Below are 13,959 nucleotides of genomic sequence, written 5' to 3' on the forward strand. Positions count from 1 at the left end.
CCCTCTCTCTCCCTCTCTCTTTCTCTCCCTTCTGAAATGTCACAATATATCTTGGGGTTACAGTAGGCTAGATTTCTTCCTTAAAGACCATGCCTTAAACACAAATCACTCTGGCTCTCACTGATTGGCCAACAATAGGTCCCTGATTGATTCAGAATGAATGTAAATAGGAATTTTTTTCATTTTGGCCAGAAACCTTGAGACTCTTTCCTTCTCATTTTGATTTTTTTTCTGGACTAGGTTAAAGAGATCTTTCTTTGCCTCATTTTTATCTAGTCTTAATCACTGAATGGGTGTTGCCTCAGTGAAACTGAGATCTGCTTAAGATCTTAGCTTTAAAAGGCCAGAGTCTTACACCTCATCTGTGGCCATCTCCAGTCATCCTGATATGTATCTGGCCACTGGACCCAGATGGCTCTGGAGGAGAAAGTGAGACTGGTGACTTTGCACAGTTCTTCCTCACTTAAATCCAATTCACTTGTATGTCATGGCTTGGCCTCCATGATATTATGGTCCTCTTCAAGAGGAAAAACAACAAATAACAACAACACATTCTGAATCCACCCTCGTTCAACAGATTCTTTGGATGCTATACCTCCTCCCAGACTCTGCAGACCAGAAACATAGTGCTCTTCACACTCAACACCTCACCTCCTGCCTCCTGCCTTTGCAAGAATGTCTCACATTGGGGCGGCTAGGTGGCGCAGTGAATAGAGTACCGGCCCTGGAGTCAGGAGGACTTGGGTTCGGATCTGGCCTCAGACACTTAACACAAAAAATAGCTGTGTGACTTTGGGCAAGTCACTTAACCCCAATTGCCCTCCAAAAAATAAAAAGACTGTCTCACATGCCTCCTTCCCTGTGCCTCAGAGTCTTTTCCTTAAGTCTTCTATTCTTAAGGAACAGCTCAAACACCATGTTCTGCATGGAGTCTTTCCTGATTTCTCCTTCCTCACCTGCTAATGTTCTCTCTCTGAAACCACCTCATTAAATACCACTTTGTCTATATTTGTGTTTATTAACTTCATATATACATTTATGCTGTAGTATTTTTACATATACTTATCTCTCCCATTAGAATGTGAGTTCTTTATGTGAAGGGATTGTTTCATTCTTTGTACATGTTTCCCCAGTGCTTGCAATTTAGTAGGTACTTACATTTGTTTGTTGATTTATTGATAAGTTGAATATTTGGGGCTAAAATCTGCCTTTGCAGAAAGCAGGTCCTAGGATTGAGGACTCTTTAAATTCAAGGTCAAATTCATCTAGTGGGTTGGAAACTCAAGAAAAGTCTTTTGAACTCAAGGGCCTGGATGAGAAATGAAGAGTAAAAACCACAGAATCTCAAGAGAATCAAAGGACCTCATGGGTCACCTACTCCAACCTTTAACTAAAAAGATACCTTCTTATAATAATAATTGCTAATAGCTAGCATTTATATAGCACTTTAAGGTTTGCAAAGTTATCTCATCTGATCCTTACCACAACACTGGAGGTAAGTGCTACTGTTGTCATCTATACATTATGGATGAAGAAACTGAGCCTAGTAAGTATCTGTGAGATTCGAACTGAGGTCTCCCTGATTCCAACTCCAGTGCTCTCGGCACTACACACCTAGATGCCTCTGAATTTGTACAAACGTGCCTCTGCTCACTAGCAAATCATATTATTTCATTCTGTAGAATCCACTAAGTTCAAGTCCCAGGCCTTGGCCCAGGAACTCTCTACCTCTAGAAGGAGCCCTTTCAGCTTTTTGATAGCCATAATTGTGGAAAGGATGTTTTCTTGTTTTTTTCCTTATAGAAAGGCTCAATCTGCCTCTCTACAATTTTCTTCTGTTGCTTAGTTCTATACTCTAGGACCAAACAGAACATGTCTAATCCCCCTTCCATAAGAAAGCCCTTCAAATACTTGAAGATAGCTATCCTTGTGTAACTCTCTTTTGCTTAGTATCTTAAAAGGGTTCCCCCCAAATACTAATAGCTTACTTTTATGCTTCTCTTGATGCCTTCTGAAGTTTCACTGTGGAATGGAAAAGATCCCAGGGTCTCAAAAGCTATACCAGTGTAACACAACCTTAGGCAGACCCTGCAAATGATAAAGGCTTCCAGTTCAGACACAGCAATGGAATAAATCAATTAATCCATCAACAAACATTTATTAAGCTCTTAACTGTGACTGTCATCCAGGGACCAGCCTGGCTAGGTCCATTCAGCAAATCAATTCAACAAGGATTTATTGAGAGGCATTTATAGTAGAGTGTTGGTCTTGACATCTGGAAATTACAGGTTCATATCCTTCCCCAAAAACCCTAGTTATGTGATCCTAGGTAAAGCATATTAACCATTCTCAGCCTCAGTTTCCTCATCTGCAAAATAGAAATAACGATAGCCTCTGCTTCCTAGAGTTGTTGTCAGAATCAAATGAGATAATGTATGGAAAGCCTTTGAATATCTCCAAGTACTATGTAAATGTCAGCTCTTATTGTTACAGTGTCTGGCTCAAGCTCCTAGCTCTTGATTCCCAGGCCAGGCCTTTTTGGCTCTCTGCATGGCTGCTTCTCAGCTCCCACTTGGAGCTGAGCTTTGGAGTCATGTAGAAGTTGAGGTATTTGGATTCTCTCACTGTGAACCCTGAATTACATTCCAAGCAGCTCACAATGACAACAATTTTTTTTTTTGGCTAGTGCCTGTCACATAGTAGGTGTTTAATAACTACTTGTTGATTGATTGATTGACTGGTAGTTGTTGCTTAATAAGTACTTGTCAAATTGAATTGAGCACCTACTGTGTGCAAGCTACCATTCTCATCACTAGGGAAAGTACAGAGTTTAGATAGTTTGCATTCAAATTTAAAGTGCAATAAGCTAAGTTCAAGGGAGCTTATCTTAGGAAGTTTATCCAGCCAGTGATATTTTTTTTTGGCCATATGAATGAAAGAAATTGAGTGAGACTAAGAGACTCTCATGTGTGGAGGCAAAGTCAAACACTGATAAAATTGCGGATTTTTCCATTAGGGTTCCAACTGAGCTCCTGAAAGGTCTCTCAAGATCATAGGTGGGTGTAGCTAGAAAAGGTCGTGCAGTGCAAACTCTTCCATTTTGCAGGTGGGGAAATTGAGGCAAGAACAGATGAAGGGCTCGGTCAAGGTCATGGGTCAGAAGTTGTAAAGGGAGGACTCTAGTTCAGGTTCTCTGACTCTAAACCCAGTGCCTTTTCTCACTATAGAGCATCAAAGCAGTTGCCTTTCGGCTGTATGCCCACCTTGTCCCAGCAGGGCCCAGCAATCATCATGGTAGGAGGAGAGCCAGACTGCCAGGATTCCCTGGAAAGGGTCCTAGTTGGAGATCTAACTATGGAGAAAGAGAGAGCAGTTGAATGTATGAGAGTCAGGATCCAGGCAGAGAACTGCTTCCATGTCACTAGAGGTGATGTGTTCATCTTGCCTACATACCCTCTTGCACCGAGTTTTTTCACCTGGGCCTGTAGCTAGGACCATGGACAATGACCCCACTCTTTGGAGAGTACTTTGAAACATGATTCAAATTAAAATAATCCTTTTTCTAAGGAACTCAGTCTCATAAAGAAGGAATCACAGGGGAACAGACCTAGAAGGACCTTAGAACACAGAACACAAGAAACTAAGATCTGGAAGCACTTTAAAACTTAAAATGCTAAAGCTATGACCCAGAACATAGAATATCAGCCCAGGAAAGGACCTCAAAACACACAATACCAAACTTCAAGGAACTTTTAAAAATAGTATGTTAGAGCTGAGAGGGATCTTAGAACTGGGAGACACCCTAGAACACAGATTGTCAGAGGTGGGAGGGACCTTAGAACATAAAATGTCAGACTTGAGAAAGGCTGCAGGACACGAAACAGAATATCACAGCTAGGATGAACTTTAGAATATGAAATAGAAGGTAAGAGGAGGTGTAGCCTTTAGAGAACATAGTGGTAGAACAGAAAGAAAATTTAAGCTAAAATATAGATGTAGATGATGTACGTGTGGACATAGACAATAGTCTATAGATACAAAGTTAGGACAGACAGGAATCTTAGAGGTCAACTCATTGAATTCCTTCATTTCATAGCTGGAGAAACTGAGACTCATAGATGGAAAGTGGTTTGTCACGGTCACACAGTAAAGATCTTGAAGTATCTCTGACCTCCCTGTGTTCTCTGAGCCTCAGTACAATGAGGATGAGATAAACTGTCCAGTCCCTGCCCTGAGTGGGGTCTGTGGGCTTGCCCCAGGTACTAGGGCTGCCCGTCAGTATAGAAAAGACCATGTCTCAGTACAGACAGTGCCTCACACCTTTCCAACACCCTCTCTTCTCAACTCTTCCTCTTGGAATTCTTAGTTTCATTCAAGGCTTATCCCACCACTTACAGGAAGCCTTTACTGTTCACCTTAGTTAACGTTCTCTCTTTCCTCCTCAAAGTATAATGTATCTATCTATTTAGACATTATATCTCACCAAGAGAAGGTAAGCTTATTGAGGGCAGTGATTGTTTTTCCCTTTGTCTTTGTCCCGGACATATAGAATATCAATCAATCAACAGATATTTAGTAAGTATCTATTGTGTACCAGGCTGATGATAACAGTAACAACAAAATACATCTAAGAATTTAGAATTTAATGCCAAGACAACATGTACACATGTACTTATATTTTTAAAAATATACAAGGTGACAAAGGATGGAAAGGTCTTCATAAGTACTTATTAGATTGGACTGAATTTACAGATGAGGAAACTGAGGGCAAGAGCAGTTAGAAATGCTTGTCGAGGTCACGTGGCTTTTTATTGTGGGATCCAAGACTTCCAGCCCAGGCAAGCCTCTTGGCACTCTACCCTGCTGCCTCTCGAGTCCCACTTGGAACCAAGCTCTGGAGCCACTCAGGCATCAAGACACTTGGAATCCAACCCCGTGATCCCTGAATTACATTCTGAGCAGCTCACAATGACGACACATTTGCAATAGATATTCATTGCTACATTAAATTCCATGATATTGCTTAAGAGAATGTTCGTTTAATTTCCCTGCGACCGTGGTCCAGCTGATTTTTAATCGAAGCTGACAGCAGCAATTTACATGAGGTAGCTGCACTCCCCTGTCTTTAAGGCAGCTAGGGTTGGCATGAATATTAAATGGAGTGGGCCAGTTGGCAACACTAATGCTATTTAAATAGGAACAAGGCAGGCGACAGACCTTAATTATTCACACTCTTCTGATAAGTCAGGCCCTGACAGAGGGCATACAGCCCCAAGTTCAGCAAGGGTCCTCTGTTACATGATGTTAGACAGGGGACCCCAAAGGGTGAGTTGGAGCTCAGTTTCTTGGGATGGACCTGTGACCCAAGAGTCTGATTTATTTCAAAGATGCTGGTCTCCTGGGGCAGAGGTTGGGGTAGAGGTAGCAGGGCAGGAATCCCCAGTCAACTTATGTTCTGCCTAATAGTAATATCACTCTTATTACTTCTATAGAATGTTATATGTGTTAGCTCATTTGATACTGAGAGGATGGGAAATTTCAAGGCAGGTTAGGGATTATTTATGAGAGTCCAGGAGAGTCCACTGTGGGATAGGTGTCATGCTGGACCTCAGCATGAGTCAGGAAGTTCTGAATTCAAATCTTGTCTCTGACACTTAAGTAGCTTGTATGACCTCTCTCAGCCTCAGTTTCCTCATCTGTAAAATAAGGATAATAACACTACCTACCTTACATGGTTGTCATGAGGTTTGAATGAGATAACATATATGAAGTATTTTATGAATCTTAAAGCACTATGTACATGTTAGTTATAAAAAAATAATAATTAGAGTGAAAAAGGTATTCCAGGAATACCTCAACTCAAACTCAGTTCTGACCATCCAATTCAATACAATACAACTCACATTTCTTTACCTATATTACTGTGGGCAAATCTCTTCATCTCTCTGGGTCTCAGTTTTGATTTGCTTTTTCATTTTTAGAAAGGGGGTAATAATGTTTATCTTACCCATAAGGCTAAGGTAATTTTCAAAGTCCCTGATCACTGCTAAGGGCTATAGACATATGAGCTACTGTTGTACTCATATTGTACCAAGGATGTGTTATTTCACTGGTGTGGAAACTCCCTCCACCAGAATATATAACAATCAGTCTGCAAATGTTCAAAGTTCAGGGAATTGAGTGGTTCGACCATAGTCTTTGTTGTTGTTCTGTCATTTTCAGTTGTTTCAACTCTTTGTGACATCATTAAGGGTTTTCTTGGCAAAGATACTGGAGTGGTTCACCATTTTCTTTTCCAGCTCATTTTACAGATGAGGAAACTGAGGTAAACAAGGTTAGGTGTCTTGCCCAGGGTCACACAGCTAATAAGTGCCTGAGGTCAGATTTGAACTCAGAAAGATGAGTCTTCCTGACTTCAGGCCTGGCACTCTATCCATTGTACCACCCAACTGCCCTATTTCCATTTTACAGATGGGGAAACTAAGGCACAGAGAAGTTAAGTGACTTGTCCAGGGTCACATGCTTAGTGAATGTGTGAGATGGGATTCAAACTCAAGTCTTCTAGACCCCAAGTCCCATGATGTATCCATTACATGACCTAGCTGTCCCGCAGTTAATGAAGATATTATCATTATTGTTATTATTGTTTAGATGATGATGATGTCAGATAGAGAGTCAGTCACTGTGTCTCAGTGGCTAAGGAAACCAGACACAGAGATAGAGAAAAAGAAGGATTCCCTTTCAACAATTGGCTTCTTGGTATTGAATTTCCCAGAAACCCATCTCCTGAACAATCATCCTCCCTTTCAAGTACCCAGCAGTTTGCACTGTACAATGGCACATTTGCATCCATTGTCACATTGGCTTCTCACAAAATCCACGTGAGGTGGGGATGCAAGGATTACTATTGCAATGTTGAACACAGAAAACTAAGGCAAGTTAAGTCATTTGCCTAGGTTTTACGGCTAATAAAGGGCAGAGTTAGGGTTCAAACCCAGGTCTCCTGAGACCCCAAGTCTAACCCAGCCTCTGCTCCTGAGTTGTCAATCAGGAAAAGGAATTGCTTTCCAAGGGAAGACTTTCAGGTGGGGTATTAGGAACTCAGAGCTAGAGGTAGAAGGGCTCTCAGAAGCCAGCTAGTCTGATTCCCTCATTCTGTACATGAGGAAATTGAGACCCAAAGATGTTAAGTGATGTTGTCCAACATCACAGAGGTGGGATTTGAACCCAGGTCCTCTGATTCCAGAGTGAGTACTCTCTCCCCAATACCATATAGCCAGAGTTTCAGTGGTTTCACTACCCCCAACCCACCCCAGTGTTCTATACTTCTAGTACAAGTTGGTCCAGGGAACACTGGGTGGGAAAAGGCACCAGCATGAAGTTGCAAGTGCTGGGGTGGGGGTGAGTGCTAGATGGAGAAGCAAGCAAACAAGTAAACATTTATTAATCACCTACTATGTTCTATGCGGGGCAGCTAAGTGGAGCAATGGAAAGAGCTCTGGGCTTGGAATCAGGAAAGTTCACGTTCATGAGTTCAAGTCCAACCTTAGACACATACTAATGTATGACTGTGGACAAGTCACTTAGCCCTTTTGCCTCAGTTTTCCCATCTGTAAAATGAGCTGGAGAAGGACATGGCAAACCACTCCAGTATCTTTGTCAAGAAAAACCTCATAACTTAACAACAACAAAATGTTCTACATATCCCGCAATAATATGCTGTTAAAATAATATGCACAGACATATTATTGTTATTTATTATTGATGTTGCATTCACATTTATGTGAATACAAAATTTATATATGAAGGCGCACAAAGTAACTGGGGAGAAACCAATAGTAGGAAGGGTCTCTTGTGGGAGGGGGCATTTTAGATGCATTTTGAAGATGGCTTGGGGACAAGAGTCTATGCAAAAGCATGAAGATGAGAGATGGAATGAATGCAGTTGCCTGAGAATCAACAAGTAGGATGTTTTGGCTTGATAGAGTGGATGAGGGGGAGTAATGTGTAAAACGTGGAAAGGTAGGCTGAAGCCAGATTGTAAAGGGCTTTAAATGCCAGAGAAGTTTGTATTAAGGATTAAGGAGATTCCTATATTTTACCAACACGTTCCCCAGGATTTCCTACAGAGTAAATCAGGGAAACCTGGGTTGTGCTGTCTCTGCTATCCAAGGTGCTAACAATAAAGCTCTGGTCTTGATTCTCCCAACTTCTTGTTCAACTGTGACTCAGCAGCTTTCTTACTCTGATACTTCTTTCTAGCCTCCTTTGCAACCCGAATCCCTTTCTCTGATTGGCCAGCTCCTCTTGGAACCTCCATTTTAGGGAAAATGTCCAGGCCACCCATGTTTACTTCCTTCCTCCCTGCTCCTGACTCTTCAGACTTTTTTTTTTAATCCACCAGCCCCCTTTCATCTTCCTTTTATGTATTGTCTTACACCAGTAGAATATAAACTCCTTGAAGGCAGGGACTGTCTTTTTTTTTGTTTGAAGTCAAGGATGTGCAGGTTAGTGTTTAGCAACCTGACTAAGGAGGGAGGGAGGAAAGGGGAGAAGATAGATTATACACACACTTGAAGTTTAATCAGCATTATTCACATTATCTTAAGTCTAGACAAATCAACAAAACAATAAATCAAGCCCTGATTTGTAGTATTGGCTGGTTTCTGAGGCGTAAATGTTCATACCAAAAATTCTAAGTCAGAACTGGCTGTAGCACATCCTTGCTTGCATCTGTATTTCCAGGGCTTAGCAAAGTGCCTGACACATAGCAAGCACTTAATAAATGCCTCTTTTCTTGACTTGATTTGACTCCCCAAAGAGCAGAGGCTAAGTAGAAATGTGAATAGATGCTGGGCTCAGAGCCAAGAAGACCTGAATTCAAGGTGAACTCACTTTTATACCTGTTTATTTATATGTTGTCTCCCAGTTCGAATGTAAGCTTCTTGAGGTCAGAGGTGGTGTTTTTGTCTTTCTTTGTATAAATAGTACTTAGCACAGTGCCTGGCATCCAGTAAGCATTTAATAAATACTTGTTGAATGACTGACTGGGCCCCTGGGAAAGCACAGTTGGGAAGGGAGTGAAAATACCAAGTGGCACAACCTTCTCCTTCCAGGAAACTTCATATTTCTCTGGCAATTCTCCAGTAATTACTAGAGGTAGAAGGGGTCTCAGAAGCCAGCTAGTCTGACTCCCTCATTTTGTATATGAGGCAATTGAGACCCAAGGAGGTAAGTGATGTTGTCCAACATCACACAGGTGGAATTTGAACCCAAAGGCCCTCTGATTCCAGAGTGAGTGCTCTCTCCCCAATATCACACAGTCAGAGCTTCACCCTAGTGTTCTGTACTTCTAGTACAAGTTGGTCCAGGGAACACGGAGTGGGAAAAGGCACCGACATGAATCTGTAAATGCTGGGCAGGGGTGGGGGAGTGGAGGAGGACTGCTAGATGGAAGATCAAGGACTAATGGTGAATAATAATGATGAGTGTCTCAAGCATCTCAGATCGTGGTGAGATGCTTAAACAGCCAATGGGGGGCTCCATCGGAAGTCACAGTGTCCTGGAGGGAAAATTGGAGGGGCCCTTCAAGGTCATGTAGTCCAATCCTTTGACTTTACAGAGGAGAAAACGGAGGCACAGAGAGCTTGTGCTATTTGCCCAAGATCACACAGACATTAAGGGTGAGAACTAGGATTTAAATTCAGTTCCACCGACTACAATCCTGGTATTCTTTCCTCTATGTCATGCATTTCCGCATCATGTAATGTCATTTCATGATCTGAAGTATCATCATCATCAGTTACAGATAATATGATGTAATATGTAATAATGTCTTGTATATAGGGTATTATTAGTTATTACCCTTGATTATGATTATAACTGTTATTATCATTATAATTCATCCTCTAGTGTCCAGGTTTCTGGATATGAGGCTTTCCATATTTCTCTACTGATCTGCCACTTGACCTACATCCATTTACAAGAACCTTGGGTCCTCTCTATGACACTCATTCAACAAGCCCCTTTTTTGCTCTGGACCTCAGTTTTATTCTCCACAAAATGGGTCTTCAGAGGATTTTAGCAGAAGAGGGATCATCATAAGCCCTCTCATTTGTGTAGTGCCTTAATGTTTATAGAGGAACTTCATGTGCATAACCTTACTTGATCCTCACAATGGTCCTGTGAGATAAGTAGCACAACTATGAATATATCCATTTTACAGATGTAGAAACTGAGACTGAAAGATTAACTGAATCACCTAAGGTCACATATATAATTATGTACAGTGCTAGTGACTAGAACCCAGGGCCCCTGCCTCCTTGTCCAAAGAAATATTAAGGAAGATGGAGGAACCACTGGTTTCTATGGAAACCAATGCACTGAATTTCAATTCCACTTAACAAAAATTAATTGGATGCCTACTGTGTGCAAGAATAATAATAGCTAGCATTTATATATAGTACTTATTATGTACCAGGCACCATGCTAAGTGCTTCACAATTTTTTTTCCTTTAATCCTCACAACAACCCTGGGAGACAGGTGCTATTATTATCATTCCCATTTTACAGGTGAGGAAACAGAAAAATAGAGATTAAGTGTCTTGCCTCAGGTCCCAGAGCCAGCAAGTGTCTGAGGCTGGATTTGAACTCAGCTCTTCCTGACTCCAGGCCCAGCTCTCTATCCACTGTGCCATCCAGTTGGCCAAGGTAAGCAGAGTTCTCCTAATATTTTGTGATTGGAATGAATAGAAGTTGGTTGGTTAGAGGTTAGTTTTAACAGTCACTGCATTCAAAGGTAGAAAATTTGCCTGTACAGCACTAATAACCAATGAAAATTCCAGTCCTCTAAAAATAGACACTTGGTTGATGTTTTGCTGGGGAAGAAGAACATTTGGTTAACATTCCAGGAGCTGATGCTCTCCACAGGGAAGGGGGAAACGTGAAATTCAGAAAGTGAATTACTTCCCTTCTTCTGGTGGAAACTGAAAAGATTCTACCTTTGCAGATTTCATAGGAATTAAAGCTGCACAGAATCTTTGTGCTCATCCTCCCTGACCCCCTCCTTTTAGAGAAGAAGAAACTGAAACCCAGAAAAGTCATGACTTGTCCCAGGTCACACAACTACTAAATAGCACAGCCAGGATTCAAATTCAAGGTCTTCTGACTTCCCATTTGGGGTTCTTTCCATTGTGCAATATTAACTTTAGACAACCCTCTGGTGAGCTTGAGTTTCTCTCCACACAGCTCCATTTGATATCTCCCCTGCCCTTAGAGATGGGGTAAAGTTGGAAAGGTTCTTCCCACATATTTTGAATACTAGAGAGAGAGAAACTGACTCATCTGAAAAACAGAGACTTCCTGCTTTTCCCTTATGTGTGTACCTATACCCCCTTAGGATTTAGACCATGGTTCCTCTATAGCTTAGGCATATCAGAGAGTGGGAACAACTGGAACTTACCCTCTAGTTACCCATAAGGTAACCCCTAAGTCAGAAATATCCTTTCACCACATCCCCAGCCTCCAAAATGTTCTAGGAACAGGAAACATAAAGACAGAAGGAGGCAGCTAAAAACTGGAGGCCTAAGAACTTGAATCCCCTGGATAAGCATAGGCCACTCACCATGTGTACCCCAGCAAGGCATGGCTCTGTCTCCCATTAACCTCTCTAAACTAACATCAAGTGCCTTGCAGTATTTTCTGCCTTTACCACCCCCTCTAGCACATTTCAGAACTTCTCATCCATCATCTTAAATGGCAAAGCTTGGCATCCTTAAACCCTTCTTCCCAATGGAATTTAGATCTGAAAGGTATCTCAAAGGATAGAACGTCAGAGCTGGAAGAGACCTTGGGGAACAGAATGTCAGAACACAGAACTAGAGTGGACCTTAGATCAAACAGATAATGTCAGAATAAGAAGGGACCTTAGAACACGGCATGTCAGAGTGGGAAGGGATCATAGAGCATAGAAATCAGAACTGGGAAAGGAGCTTAGGGTAGAGAAAGTGAGAGTAGGAAGTAATTATGTAGTCCAGAACTCCAGAGCTGGGAGAAGCCTTAGAATCCAGAACCTCAGAGCTAAGAGGGACCTTAGAACAAAGGATGTCAGATCTTAGAGAGATGTTAAGACACAGAATGTCAGAGCTGAAAGAGTCCTTAGAACACAAAATGTCAAAACCACGAGGATTCTTAGTACACAGAATGTCAGAGCTGAGAGGGCCCTTAGAACACAGAATGTCAGAGCTGAGAGGGTTATTAGAACACAGAATGTCAAAACTGGGAAGGATTTTAGAACACAGAATGTTGGAATGAAGAAATACCTTAGAAAACAGAATATCAGAACTGAGAGGGTCCTTAGAACACAGAATATCAGAACTGAGAGGGTCCTTAGAACACAAAATGTCAAAACCACAAGGATTCTTAGTACACAGAATATCAGAGCTGAGAGGGCCCTTAGAACACAGAATATCAGAGCTGAGAGGGTTATTAGAACACAGAATGTCAAAACTGGGAAGAATTTTAGAATACAGAATGTCAGAATGAAGAAATACCTTAGAAAACAGAATATCAGAACTGAGAGGGTCCTTAGAACACAAAATGTCAAAACCAGGGTACACAGATGTCAGAAATGAGAGGGACCTTAGAACACAGAATGTCCGAAATGAAAGGGACCTTAGAACACAGAATGTCCGAAATGAAAGGGGCCTTAGAACACAGAATGTCAGACTGAGAGGGTCCTTAGAACACAGAAGGTCAGGGCAAGAAGGGACCATAAAAAATAAAATGTCAGAACTGAAAGGCACCTTATGACACAGAATGCCCAGAGCTGGGAGGGACTTTAGAAAAGAGAACGGCAATGCTTAGATGACGGATGCCTCAAGTGTTTGAAGGGTGGTCATGTGGAAGAGCCTGTTGGCCTGCTTGGTCCTGGCAGGTGGAACCAGGAGCAGTGGGTGCTCAATGCCACAAGGCAGATTTCAGCTTGACATAAGGAAATATTCATTCACACCCTTAACTATCCAACACTGGAACAGGCTGCTTCAGGAGATAGCAAGCCTCTCACGAGAGACCTTCCAGCCAGGTCTGTGAGAATACTTGTTGGAGATTTTGTAGGATGGGTTCCTATCTAGAAAAGCTCCAGCTTCTCCCTAAAAATATATGTAACTCTACCAAATGCCCCTGCAGTGTATCTCTGGGCTCCCTCATGGATCTCTCTTTTTCCATTCAGGTAAAGGTAGGACTAGACATTCTTTGGGTCCCTTCTGCTGAAGTTTTTGTGATTTCTATGACTTTAAAATATAGAACATCATAGATAGACTAGAACCTAGAGACCAGTTTGTCCAATCCCATTACTTTACAGAAGGGGAAACTGAGGGTGAGGGTGGGGAAGTGACTTGCCCTAGGTCATACAGTGAGTTAGAGGCAGAATCAGAACTGGAATCCAGGTCCCCTGGTTTCCTGCATGCTTACTTCTACATCTCAACAAACCTGTGTCCCCAACTAGGTTGGACTAAAGTCAGGGTCACCCTGCCTACATCAAGGAGGATTTTTTAAATTTCTCTTCATCCAGGTTGAGCTGAAATTTGCATCCCACTCCTACAGGTCCCCAACCAGAGGGAGAAAGTAAACGGAGAGTCAGGCTCTGGCTTCCGAAAAGTATTTGCTCTCTCAGACACTTAACATTTACACACAGTGTGGGCCATTGGCGATAAGAAGGATCCAGGATTATATGGGCAGGGAGGCTTAGCACAGCTCAGGATGGTGGGTGGCGGGTGGCGGGTGGCAGGTGGTGGGGCCCACAGGCTAGATGGCAGCATCGGCCCCACTGGCCCCTCGGTGGAATTTGAGATGGAGATTTTAAGATTCAGTATCTCCTTCTTGCATGCTGAACAAATACCTTCGATGTTCCCTCCCAGTCAAGCAAAGAGCAGATCACCGGCCCTGGGGAGACCAGGCTTT

Source organism: Petaurus breviceps, unplaced genomic scaffold, assembly GCF_028583685.1.
Source record: "Petaurus breviceps papuanus isolate PSGF00001 unplaced genomic scaffold, PetGlider_PUasm1.0 90760, whole genome shotgun sequence".
Taxonomy (NCBI): domain Eukaryota; kingdom Metazoa; phylum Chordata; class Mammalia; order Diprotodontia; family Petauridae; genus Petaurus; species Petaurus breviceps.